This window comes from Apodemus sylvaticus, chromosome 14 (genome assembly GCF_947179515.1).
Source record: "Apodemus sylvaticus chromosome 14, mApoSyl1.1, whole genome shotgun sequence".
Lineage (NCBI taxonomy): Eukaryota > Metazoa > Chordata > Mammalia > Rodentia > Muridae > Apodemus > Apodemus sylvaticus.
In genome coordinates, this window is record NC_067485.1 from 33,413,891 (window position 1) to 33,427,014 (window position 13,124).

Here is a 13,124-nt window from a genome sequence, read left to right on the forward strand (position 1 = left end):
CCTTTCCAGGAGCAGGACCCTCTCCATATTTCTTCATGGGAGTCATTTGTTATGCGATTTGTGCCTTGGGTATTCAGAGCTTCTGGACTAATTAATATTCACTTATCAGAGATTGCATTCCATGTGTATTCTTTTGTGATTGGGTTACCTCACTTAGGATGATATTTTCCAGATCAAACCATTTGCCTAAAAATGTTGTGAATTCATTGTTTCTAATTTCTGAGTAGTATTCCAATGTGTAAATCTACCACATTTTCTGTATCCATTCCTCCTTTGAGGGACATCTGGGTTCTTTCCAGCTTCTGGCTATTATAAATAAGGCTGCTATGAACATAATGGAGCATGTGTCTTTATTGCATGCCAGGGAATCCTTTGGGTATATGCCCAGGTGAGGTATAGCAGGGTCCTCTGGAAGTGTCATGTCCAGTTTTCTGAGGAACTGCCAGACTGATTTCCAAAGTGATTGTACCATCTTACAGCCCCACCAGCAGTGGAGGAGTGTTCCTCTTTCTCTACATCCTCGTCAACACCTGCTCTCTCCTGAGTTTTTGACCTTAGCCATTCTGACTAGTGTCAGGTGAAATCTCAGGGTTGTTTTGACTTGCATTTCCCTAATGACTAATGATGTTGAGCACTTCTTAAGGTGCCTCTCAGCCATCTGAATTTCTTCAGGTGAAAATACTTTGTTTATATCTGTACCCCATTTTTAATAGGGTTATTTGGTTCCCTACGGTCTATCTTGAGTGCTTTGTATATATTGGATATTAGACCTCTATCAGATGTAGGGTTAGTGAATATCCTTTCCCAATTTGATGGTTGCCATTTTGTCCTTTTAACAGTGTCCTTTGCCTTACAGAAACTTTGTAATTTTATGAGGTCCCATTTGTCAATTCTTGATCTTAGAGCATAAGCTTTTGGTGTTCTGTTCAGGAACTTTTCCCCTGTGCCCATGTCCTCAAGGATCTTCCCCAGTTTCTTTTCTAATAGTTTCAGTGTGACTGGTTTTACATGGAGGTCCTTGATCCACTTGAAGTTTAGAACATGGAGATAAGAATGGATCAATTCACATTCTTCTGCATGCTGACCTCCAATTGATCCAGCACCATTTTTTGAAAAGGCTATCTTTTTTCCACTGGATGTTTTCAGCTCCTTTGTCGAAGATCAAGTGACCATAGGTGTGTGGATTCATTTATGGATCTTCAATTCTATTCCATTGGTCCACTTGTCTTTCACTGTGCCAATACCATGCAGTTTTTAACACTATTGCTCTATAGTATTGCTTGAAGTCAGGGATACTGATTCCCTCAGAATTTCTTTTGTTGTTGAGAATAGTTTTAGCTATCCTGGGTTTTTTGTTATTCCAGATGAATTTGAGAATTGCTTTTTCTAACTCTGTGAAGAACTGAGTTGGGATTTTGATGGGGATTGCATTGAATCTGTAGATCGCTTTTGGCAAGATGGCCATTTTAACTATATTAATCCTGCCAATCCACGAGCATGGCAGATTTTTCCATTTTCTGAGCCAGGAGGTTTTTTGCCTGGGCCCGGCCTGCACGCCGCCATTTTGCCTACAGGACACCAGAGAGCTCTAGCAGGCAAAGCTGGCAAACAGGCATAGCCCGAGGCTAACAAAGCAGGCCCTGGACTGACCCCAAGAACTGGGCTGCCCTGTGGGCCATCTGTGTGTCAACCCACCCAGGAGGTTGTTAGCCCAACAGACTCTCCCGGCACTTTCAGGGTGCACGCGCGCACGCCAGTTGAGTCAATGGTTTCTATGGTATCTTCGGCATCTGAAATTCTTTCTTCCATCTGTTGTATTCTGTTGTTTATATTTGCATCTATGGCCCCTGATTTCTTCTCTAGGTTTTCTATCTCCAAAGTTGTCTCCCTTTGTGATTTCATAGTTGTTTCTACTTCTGTTTTTAGATCCAGGATGGTTTTGCTCATTTCCATCATTTGTTTGTGTTATCCTGTAATTCTTTAAGAGATTTTTGTGTTTCCTCTTTCATGACTTCTGCCTCTTGATTCAAGTTCTCCTGCATTTCTATAAGTTTTTTTTTTTGTTTGTTTTGTTTTTTGTTTTTTGCGTTTCTTCTTTATTGGCTTCTATCTCTTGAGCCTTATTCTCCTGCATCTCTTAAGTGATTTTTCAGTTTCTATTCAGTTTCCATTATACGGGTTTCTAGCTTATTCATGTTCCCCTGTTGTGCTGCACTGATCTCCCTGACCAGCAGGGAAGAAAGACTAGCACACCAGTTCCTTCCTGAGAGAGTTTACTCAGAATGAATGCCAAGTTACTGCTTGCTGGGTGTGCCCCCGAATCTCCCTTGAACGTGACTGATATACCCTCGCTAGGACGGCCCATGGTCAGAGATGATGCTTCGCTCTACCATTGGCTCAAGCAACATGGCGTGAGAACAGGCCACTAAGCGATCCACGCCCCAAGCCTTATACGACTTGTTTACTCCAGGTGGCCATGCTCAGGCAGCGCCATCTTAAAGGTGCAGTCAGCTCTCCACAGTTCTTCCTTTTTTTTTTTTTAATTTTTTTTATTCGATATAATTTATTTACATTTCAAATGATTTCCCCTTTTCTAGCCCCCCCACTCCCCGAAAGTCCCGTAAGCCCCCTTCTCTTCCCCTGTCCTCCCACCCACCCCTTCCCACTTCCCCGTTCTGGTTTTGCCGAATACTGCTTCACTGGGTCTTTCCAGAACCAGGGGCCACTCCTCCTTTCTTCTTGTATCTCATTTGATGTGTGGATTATGTTTTGGGTATTCCAGTTTTCTAGGTTAATAACCACTTATTAGTGAGTGTGTTCTCCCTTTTTTATTTTATTAAGGCTGATACCATTCGTTCAAACAAAACCCTTCATGAGTGGTCCTGTGAACAAGAACGGTCAGGCCAAGAAAGGAGACCCACCTTACTGGGTGCGATGGGCAACAATCCCTCCAGGTGCAAAGTCTGGGTCACAAAGCTAAAGGACACTAATCCCTAGTGCAATGTGAACAACGTCACGTGGGGTGCAAGGGCTGTCCTTAAGCTAGATAAATTGGGGAAAGGAGGTTAATGCTTATCAATAGCTGCCAGCCATGCCTGAGGAGAAACTCCTGCCTCAATGGCCTGAAAGGCCCGAAAAACCAGGGCATGCTCTCTTGCCTGTTCTCGAGCCATACGGCAGAGACAAAACGCACCTAGAGCACAGGCCCCCCGCAGGGCAATAGTCAACACTCCTACTCCCGTCCACTCCTTTAGATGAGACATTGCTTGAAGAATCCATGAAGAAAATCCCTATGCAAAGGATGGATCGACACGGGTGGAGTTAACCATGGTGATGGATACGCGTAGCTCTCTCATGAGGCCATCAAATGTCTTAGGCCAATTACCTGTAAGATAACTAGACAACTCTTTAGAAAGATATGCAGCATGGGAAAAATTATTATAATGTACAGAGGTGACACACAATCCTTGATACTTCTACTCACATCCCAATTGGGCTATTTGCTAGAGTGTATCTTCTTGTTCCTGCACCAAATCAATGCATTGATTAACAATCATGATGTCTCCTTTGACCTGTCCATTGATGGAGGCCTGAATATCTAAGGCTTGTGCCACATTTGCTGACAAATTCTTTAAGGTGGCAGCAGTCTGAATGCCCTGTGAAAGAGCCACTCCTGCTGATCCTAGGGACGATGGGCCAGCGGACGCTTCCGCATAGGGGTGGAGAGGCTGTCGGCAACGCCCCGTGTCTCACTTCCTTGTTCTCCCCCTTTAACTCCTTGTCTTGCTTCTCCTTCTCTTTCTTTTTTCTCCTTCATTCTACCTTTGCTAGGAGCTCCTGTATAGCTTCTTCTAGATCCTCCATATCTAGCTCACTCTCAGAGCTGCCATCTGTTCCTGAATCCTGCTCCCCCTCTATTCCTTTCAAGCTAGGATACAGGCGCGGTGGTTTGCTAGGAAGCTCTTGAGATTTATCAGAGCGTTTATCAGTGCAGGCCTCTTTAACCTGCTCTAAGGCCTCAGCTGTAGCCTGTATGGCAGGCAGGCAACTCTCACAAGTCAGACAGCTGCGGATAACTTTCCACAAACCCCGCACTCCCGTTAAAAAGTTCTGAATAGTTTTGCCTTTGAACTTATGGCAACGGAGGCAAAAACAGCTGATTAAAGTTATCAGAACCACTGCCACAAACACCAGAATGACAATTAATGGAGGGATTCCTCCCGGCACGAACATAGTCTGCCGGCCGCTTTTACTTTCACTTTATGATGCCTCCTTCCGAGGACCTAAAAAGAATGAGGCCTCCTTCCGAGGAGGACTTTCAAATGCAGGGCCCAACTTACCGGCCACTTACCAAGCACTTGCTCTGACTCTCAACATGTTCTGGAACTCCCGGGGACACGAAAAACTCAGAGCTCCCTGTACGGGCCACCAAATGTGCTACACCGATCTCCCTGACCAGCAGGGAAGAAAGACTAGCACACCAGTTCCTTCCTGAGAGAGTTTACTCAGAATGAAAGTTACAGCTTGCTGGGTGTGTCCCCCGAATCTCCCTTGAGCGCGACTGATATACCCTTGCTAGGACGGCCCATGGTCAGAGATGACACTTCGCTCTACCATTGGCTCAAGCAACATGGCGTGAGAACAGGCCACTAAGCGATCCACGCCCCAAGCCTTATATGGACTTGTTTACTCCAGGTGGCCAGGCTCAGGCAGCGCCATCTTTAAGGCGCAGTCAGCTCTCCACAACCTGTATTTCTTTAAGAGATTCATTTATTTCCTTTTTGTGTTCTTCTAGCAGCATCATGATCAGTGATTTTAAATCCAAATCTTGTTTCTCTGGTGTGTTGGCATAACCAGGACTTGCTGATGTTGGAGAGTTTGGTTCAGATGCTGACATATTGTCTAGATTTATGTTAGTAGCGTTCCTGCGTTTGCCCTTTGCCATCTTGTTCTCTAGAGTTAGTTGGTCTTGTCCCTGGCTGGTGTTTGGGCCTCCTGAGGGGCTCTGGGGCTATTACTGCAACACTATATGGCTGGCTTTCCCCTGTAGCAGATTGCTGATGTGCTGTCCTCCTCTTGGGTGCCCTTGCAGCTCTAGTGTGCTTTGCCCCAGATTGTGTCTGTGAACCAGATGGAGCCCGTTTGCACCTTCAGGGAGTGCTGAGGGTGTATGCTGCGGGGACATTTTCAGCGTGCTGATTACTCTTCTGGGCAGCCGATCTCCCAACCGGGTTGGTGCACACAAGGCTAGCCTGGCTGCTCAGGCCCTGGGTCCAGGTAAAAGCCTGGGAGGCCAAGGTTAGAGCAAAGTTCCCCTCGGGCTATGACTGTTAATTGGGTCTGTCAGGTGGCCAGGATGGCGGCATGTGTGCGCTCCCTGAAAGTGCCAGGAGAGTCTGCTGGGCTAACAACCTCCTGGCCGGGTTGACACACAGATGGCCCACCAAGCCACCCAGTTCTTGGGGTCAGTCCAGGGCTTGTTGGGGCCTAGACCCCCGCTTTGTTAGCCTCAGGCTATGCCTGTTAGCCGGCCCAGGCAAAAAAACCTCCTGGCTGGGTTGGCACCCCGATGGCTCCCCAAACAGCCCAGGGCCTGGGTGCAGGCCAATGCCCATCGGGCTTAGACCCCCGCGATGTTGGCCTCGGGTTATGTTTGTGTACCTCAGTCTGTCCGATCTCTCTGGAGTCCGAAACCAAGATGGAGGTGAGTCTCTCCTGACTGGCGGGAGGCAGAGTTCTGAAGTGGCTTCTGTGCGGTGAAAGGCACCGTAAATCTGCAGCTGCTTGCAGCCTAGCTGGCCAGCGAAGGTCAGTGGTTGTGGGCACAGGGCCTAACTGGACCCTGTGTCACCTTGGTTCCACTGCTGATGGCCCTTCAGCTGGACCAGCCACTGCTGCACTGCCGCCACTGCCGCCACCACTGCCGCCGCCGCCACCGCTGCCGCCGCCACCGCATGGGGTTTTCCTCCTATTATCCTTTGTAGGACTGGGTTTGTGGCTAGATATTGGGTAAACTTGGTTTTGTCATGGAATATCTTAGTTTCTTCTGCTGGACTCACCAGCCAACTGATGGTTTTTTAATGTATATTTTATTTATCACTAACTCATTGACTAATATTTGATTTACAGAGTTGATTGAAGTTGTCTCCTACCTCATTGGATATATAAAATTTAATTCAAACTGTATCTATGATCTAAATATAAAACCCTTAAGCCAGAAAAGTCTTGGAGAAAAACATAGAGGTGGTTCATTTTGACCTCAGATTTGGCTGTAAGATTTGTAGCTGTGGTATGTATAGACTGAGTGACAAAGCCAATATTAAATGAGTGGGGCTTTGTTGAAAAAAAAAATCAAGCAATGTGCTCAAGGCACATTATCAAGACAGCAAAGAGAGTATCTATATAAAGTCTAGAATAGGTAAAATTCCAGACACAGAGAGATGATTGGTGGATATATAGGCAGAGAGATAGAAGAACAGAGACACTGCTTGAGCACTGTGGAATGTGTTTGAAAGGGGATTAAAGATAACCATGATTATGATGACATGCCACTGATGGGCACTGAATTCCTTACCCTTATATTATTTATTTTCTTACAAAAAATAAAACCATAAAATATCAGAACAATAGGGTTTATATAAACATTAATAAAACTTGCATCAGTATTCATTTTAAATGTCCTTTTTTTCCCAATTAGTTTGAAGGTGAATAAGTTCCAGTGAGGATACATGCACCATATGCACAGAGGAAGTTTTGAACCTGAAAGAGGACATCCGCATTCCTGAATCTGGAGTTAGAGGAGGTGGCAACCAGCCATGTCAGAGGAGAATCGTTGTCTTAGGACCTTTGCAAGAGCAGCAAGATCTCCAAACTGTGAGTCATCTCTCCAGTTCCATTATGGTATTCTAACACAGTAAAATCACTTATGCACTGATAAGTGGCATAGTCTGGGTCTTTGTCATAGTTATATTTAACCTTGGCTATTGAAAAACATAAGGTCCAGTTGTGGAAGAATCTAAGATGTAGAAGGTTAACAAATAAAGCAACCATACTAAGTGGTCCAACTAAAGTACAAAGTGCACACATGGTTGGTGAAAATTCAAATTAATTTTGAATTACCCTTTAAATGCTTCAAAATATTTAAATATTACAGTTTGGGATGGAGAAACAAAATATTCTACATGTAAGCATGACTTCTTCAAGAAGAACATATAGTAGTAAAACAGAGAATAGTTTCCTAACTTTCTACTACTAAAAGAGTAATACAGCTTTCTAACATATGGTTAGAAAGCAGAGAGTAGAGGCCATCTGTTAGAAAACCAAAATGCTTGAACCTGTTCCCCATCCTAACACAGTGTGGGGCCCATAACTGATGAGTAGCAGACACCAAAGGAAATACATTTCAAATATGTGTTAAGTACCACTAACCAGGAAAATTGAACTAGCAGTCATCATCCACAGAAGCATTTATTATGATGCAATCAGGTTAATGCACATAATGGCAAAAGTTGACATGTGAGGAAAACAGTATGTGTAGCTGGCATGGCTTATCTGTGCAGTGAGAGGAGCATTTATTCAGGGTTACCTTAGAGAACCTTTTAGGCTATCTTGTGAGATATTTTAGGCTTCTACAAACAGCAGGAAATCAAGCACCTCTGTGATCCTCTTATCTAGCAAAGGGCACAGATGAATGTCCCCATAGGGACAGTTGAATGTGCATGTCACAGTGCCCTCATCTTGGAACATGGTTTTTCCCCTGTTTGCCCCTCTCACAGAGCTATAGGAGAGGTGGAGATGCTGAAGGGAGAACTCTCGCCACATAGTAAATGCCACACCAACTCCAATGTCCTCTGTGTGACATGACAGTATGTCATTAAGGCAGCCGGGGGGGAGGGGGGATGCCCCTTGGGGCTAGGCTCCCTAGAGGTCCCTGGAAGTGTGCCCACCTCTGACCTTAAGAAAGGGCCTTGATGTTCTCTAAGGATATTGCACTTCCTGGGTTATGGGTTCTGCACTGTGTCTTTCTTCTTCCCATTCTTAATTCTTTATACAGCACAATCCCAGCCTACAAGCTGGTTAATTGATAAAGGAGAACTTGGTATTCCGGTGGAAAGAAAAAGAGGATGTGGCGATTACGCCTACTGCTTCCAGTCCTAAACTCAATGAACTCATGTTGAACCTCAGTAAAAGAAAGTCTTGGAATGCTTTTTAACAGGGTCTGTCTTTATCACTAGCCTTAGCAAAGGTTATGATAAATAGTTTTTAGCAGGAAGAAAACAATATAAAAAAGTGTAGGACTACTGATGTGCTATTGCTTTATATAGGTGCTTATGATAAAAAGGTAATAGATAAAAAACATTGAAGGTGAGAAGGACCTATAATTTTCTTGAGATTATGGACATAGATTAGCTTGAGCCAGACCACTGTGGTGTTTGCTGTCCAAGGCAATAGAGAAGGCTCTTGTAATGTATATATGTTCATTTTTAAAGCATTTTGACTTTTGATGACAGAAGAAGGCTTTAAGCATAAAAATTGGTCTGAAGGTCCAAGTTCTCCTGTTAATTATTAACACAACTTTAATAAGTAACCACAAGTTAGATCAAACACTATATGTCTGAGGTTCATGATCATAGTTTGCTTTTGATCACACTTCACAGAGTAAGAGTTCCTGTGGGCATCATGTCATGTCTACTTGCTGTTCTAATTAAGATAGAAATGTACCTTGTTTAGCAATAGTTTGAATGTTTCTAGAGATGTGCCAACCTCGATCTGTTCCTCAATATACTATAAATATACATGACTAAAAAGTAAAGTTGCAGCAGATTCAAACCACTCTCTGGTGTGTCTGTCTGTCATCTCACCGCACCTGTGCCTTCCTAAATACCAAAGCCCTGATTTTCCCTCGGTTGTGACTCCCCTGGCTGGGTCAGTGCATGGCAAGTAAATATTCCTTTATGGAGATGACAACCTGCCACAGAACAGGATGCTGATGGTTTTGTTGTGCCAAATGAAAAGGGGAAGGGGTGGTCAGTACAGAAAATTACATCATTTTCATTGACATTGTTTTAAGAACATGTTAACCTAATATCAGCTGCAGCTGCAGCTGCCTCTGTGCCTTCTTCATTCTCCTCCATTACACACTTGTGAATAATCTTGGACACCCCCAGGCCTCTCTCTGGATACATTCCTGATAAGTCAGCATGGTCCCCATGAAAGACATCCACCATTTCCAAGTGCTGAAACATGCACACCATGCCTTCCTTCTCTTCCAGTTTAAATTTTGGAAGCAAAACCTCAGCATGAGTTCTCTTTATAATGTCCGGTTTGGTCCAGGCTGTTAACTTTTCAAAAGTGAGATTGTTTTCCACCTGACAAAGCAGAATTAGAGACAGATTTTTCTTTCAGAGAAATTCAGTTTATAAAAGAGAAACCAAAATTGTAATAGACTAAACTTTCTATTTAATGTGTGTGCTGAATGTTTGCTTTTAAAAGAAAGAGAAGTATGGTTTCAAAATTACCCTGTATAGGACATTTTGCCTTAAAGAGCCAGCTTGTGTGGTTCTTGACAAGTTGACATGAAAGGCACCAGCACACCTTTCAAAATCCAGTTCAGTATCTGGCACACACTGTGATTTCCTTATGTCCTGTGTAAGATACATCCAGATTCCTTTTCTTTGCTGCTCCAAATGTGGCTACAAGCACCATCAAAATCACTGTCGTTTTTTGGACATTTGTGATGACATCACTGGCATATGTCCTCATGTAAACTTACAGGAAATATTACCTAATTGAAGACATTACCTGAGTGTGTCTTGGATTAGCTTTGTCAAGTGTATGATCCTATGGACCAACTTGTACTCTTCTTACTGCCCACCTCTGGAAAGAACAATTTCCTGACATTAAATTAATGGAGTTTTTGATGGGTAATTTTCTGGTTATTTACTTATTGACTCACATTATCTGATCTACACAATTTATTCTCTCTCTCTCTCTCTCTCTCTCTCTCTCTCTCTCTCTCTCTCTCTCTGTGTGTGTGTGTGTGTGTGTGTGTGTGTGTGTATGTGTGTGTATATTTTTTGTTTTTATTTTTATTCAATATTTTCTTTATTTACATTTCAAGTGATTTTCCCTTTCCTGGATCCCCCCCTCCCCGAAAGTCCCATAAGCTCTTTTACTAGGGCAAGATTTGTATGTTCATATATAAAATAACCACATTGGGCTCCTACATTATCACACCAAATATAAAATTTAATTCAAAGTAGATCTGTAATGTAAGTATAATGGCCTCAATAAGGCCTTGAGAGAAAACATGGGCAGTTTATTTTGACCTCGAGTTTGGCAATGAGATTCTTAGCTCTTGTAAGAATAGATTGAGTGTGTGTGTGTGTGTGTGTGTGTGTGTGTTCTTTAAAAAATCAAATCTGTCTATATTAATAGGTATTATCAAGAAAGCAGAGAAAAATTTATGTATTATAAACAGAATAGTTAAATCTACAGACATGGAGAGAAGATTGGTGGTTCTACAGACAGAGGGAGGGATATATAAAACAAAAGTAGAGCATGCTAAAAAGGTATTAAAGATGATTATAGCATGTCATGAACAGGGTACGTATATATATGTGTGTGTATGTATATATCTATCTATATATACACATATATGTATATATGTGTATGTATATATAATTGTTATTCTTAGAAGAATAAATGCAACAAAATGCTAAAAAGGCAGATTAATTGTTGTTATCTACACATTAATAAATCTTATGGCACCCTTTATTTAGACTTTTTTGTTTTGTTTTTTAATTGTTATTGCTTATTTTATTTATTTACATTTCTTTTTTGTATCTTTAAACACTTTGTTGAAGGAGAATCATAAAACCTGAATATATTTAAATGTAAGAGTAAAATCTTTACAAGACTAATTAGTTGTCTCTAGAAGCGATGTCTCTACTACAACCATAGAAGCATGGCCACCTACATGGCCTGGGCTGGACATTATATTCAATCCTAACAGGGATGCAACTATTAACTCTAAGGAGAGTAAACAATGATATTACAAGATTACAGTGTCCAGAAGCAGGTCTGTCACCTTATGTTACTCATGGTGCCATTCAGTCATCTTTGTATCAAGTACTGCCATAGAATTTCTTTCCAGCACAAAATTTTTTGTGCCTGAAAATATTAGTGAGATACACAAAGACTTTTCCATATTAAATACATTCATACCATTTTTCTCCTGCATGAGATCTTTTGCATATTTGAAGATAACTATGACTTACAAAGTGTGGCTTTACCACACTGAGTACATTTATGTGGTTTCTCTCCAGTGTGAGTTCTTTCATGTACTTGAAGAAGACTGCGAAGTGCAAAGCCTTTACCACAGTGACTACATCCATATGGTTTCTGTCAAGCATGATGTTTTTCATGGTACTGAAGACTAGCACAACTTGCAAAGGCTTTGCCACACTGATTACATTCATAGGGTTTCTCATCCATGTGAGTTCTTTGGTGTATTTGAAGATGACAGGGACTTACAAAGGATTTACCACACTGATTACATCCATATGGTTTCTCTCCAGTATGATGTTTTTCATGGTATTGAAGACTAGCACAACTTGCAAAGGCTTTACCACACTGATTGCATTCATAGGGTTTCTCTCCAGTGTGAGTTCTTTCATGTATTTGAAGATTACTGAGACAACGTGTAAATGCTTTACCACATTTACTGCAACAGTAGGGTTTCTGGCCTGTGTGAGTTCTTTTGTGTATTTGAAGATTATCGAGACATGTAAATGCTTTCCCACATTCACTGTAATCATAGGGTTTCTCACCTGTATGAGTTATTTGGTGTATTTGAAGATGACAAGGACTTACAAAGGCTTTACTGCATTGACTACATTGTTTAGTATTATTTTTTTCCTGTTGTCGAAGACTACAGAAATTTGCAAAGCTTTACTGCATCCATTACATTCATATGGTTTTTCTCCAGTATGAATTCTTTAGTGTACTTCAAGATAACTTCTATTTACAAAGGCTTTTCCACATAGAGTACACTCATATGGCTTCTCTCCAGTATGAATTCTTTTGTGTACTTCAAGGTAGCTTCTACTTACAAAGGCTTTTCCACATAGAGTACGTTCATATGGCTTCTCTCCAGTATGAACTCTTTTGTGTAGCTGAAGAGAACTGTGACTTATAAAGGCTTTACCACATTCATTGCACTCATATGGTTTCTCACCTATGAGTTCTTTCATGTACTTGAAGAAAACTGGGACTTGGAAAGGTTTTACCACAATGACTACATTCACAAGGTTTCTCTCTAGTATGATATTTTTCATGTTGTCAAAGACTATAGAAATTTGCAAAGGCTTTACTACATTGATTAATTTCATATGCTTTCTCTCCAGTATGAATGCTTTTATGAATTTTGAGATAACTGTGACTTGTAAAAGTTTTACCACATTGAGTGCATTCATATGGTTTCTCACCAGTGTAAACTCTTCTGTGTATTGGAAGATAACTGCGATAAGCAAAGGCTTTTCTACGTTGAGTACACTCAAACAGTTTCTCAAGAGTATGATGTTTCTCATGATTTTGAAGATGATTGGCATTTCCAAAGGCCTTATCACACTTCAAATATTCATAAAGTTTGTGATTCTTTTGTGTATATGAGAACTGGGACTTAGTAGGCTTTACCATAGTGATTACACTCATATGGTTTTTCTCTAGGATGATTTTTTTTTCATGTTGTGGAAGACTATGGAAATTTCCAAAGGCTTTACTGTATTGATTACATTCATAGGGTTTCTCTTCAATATGGATTCTTTTACATGTTTGAAGAAAACTGTTACATGCAAAGGTACATTGCTTCTTTCCATGGCCCTTATTCTCACAGGGCTTGTATCCATAATTGTAGATGTTCTATCTCCCAGATCTTCTAGAACTTTGACAGTGTTCTTCAGTATTGTGATTTTCCAATCTGTACCATTCTTACCGATAGCAGTGAGGTTCCTGCATGTCTCCAACATCATATCAATGTAGAGACTCTTCTGGGAAGGATCCAGCAAAGCACACTCTTCTGGAGAGAAGTTCACATCCACATCCTCATAGGTCACTGCATACAT

At 41.6% G+C, this 13,124-nt stretch overlaps 1 pseudogene; it reads right to left on the bottom strand.

Moving 5' to 3' along the window:
• Positions 1-9,065: 9,065 nt before the first annotated feature.
• On the bottom strand, positions 9,066-13,124 carry LOC127665176 (uncharacterized; annotated as a pseudogene).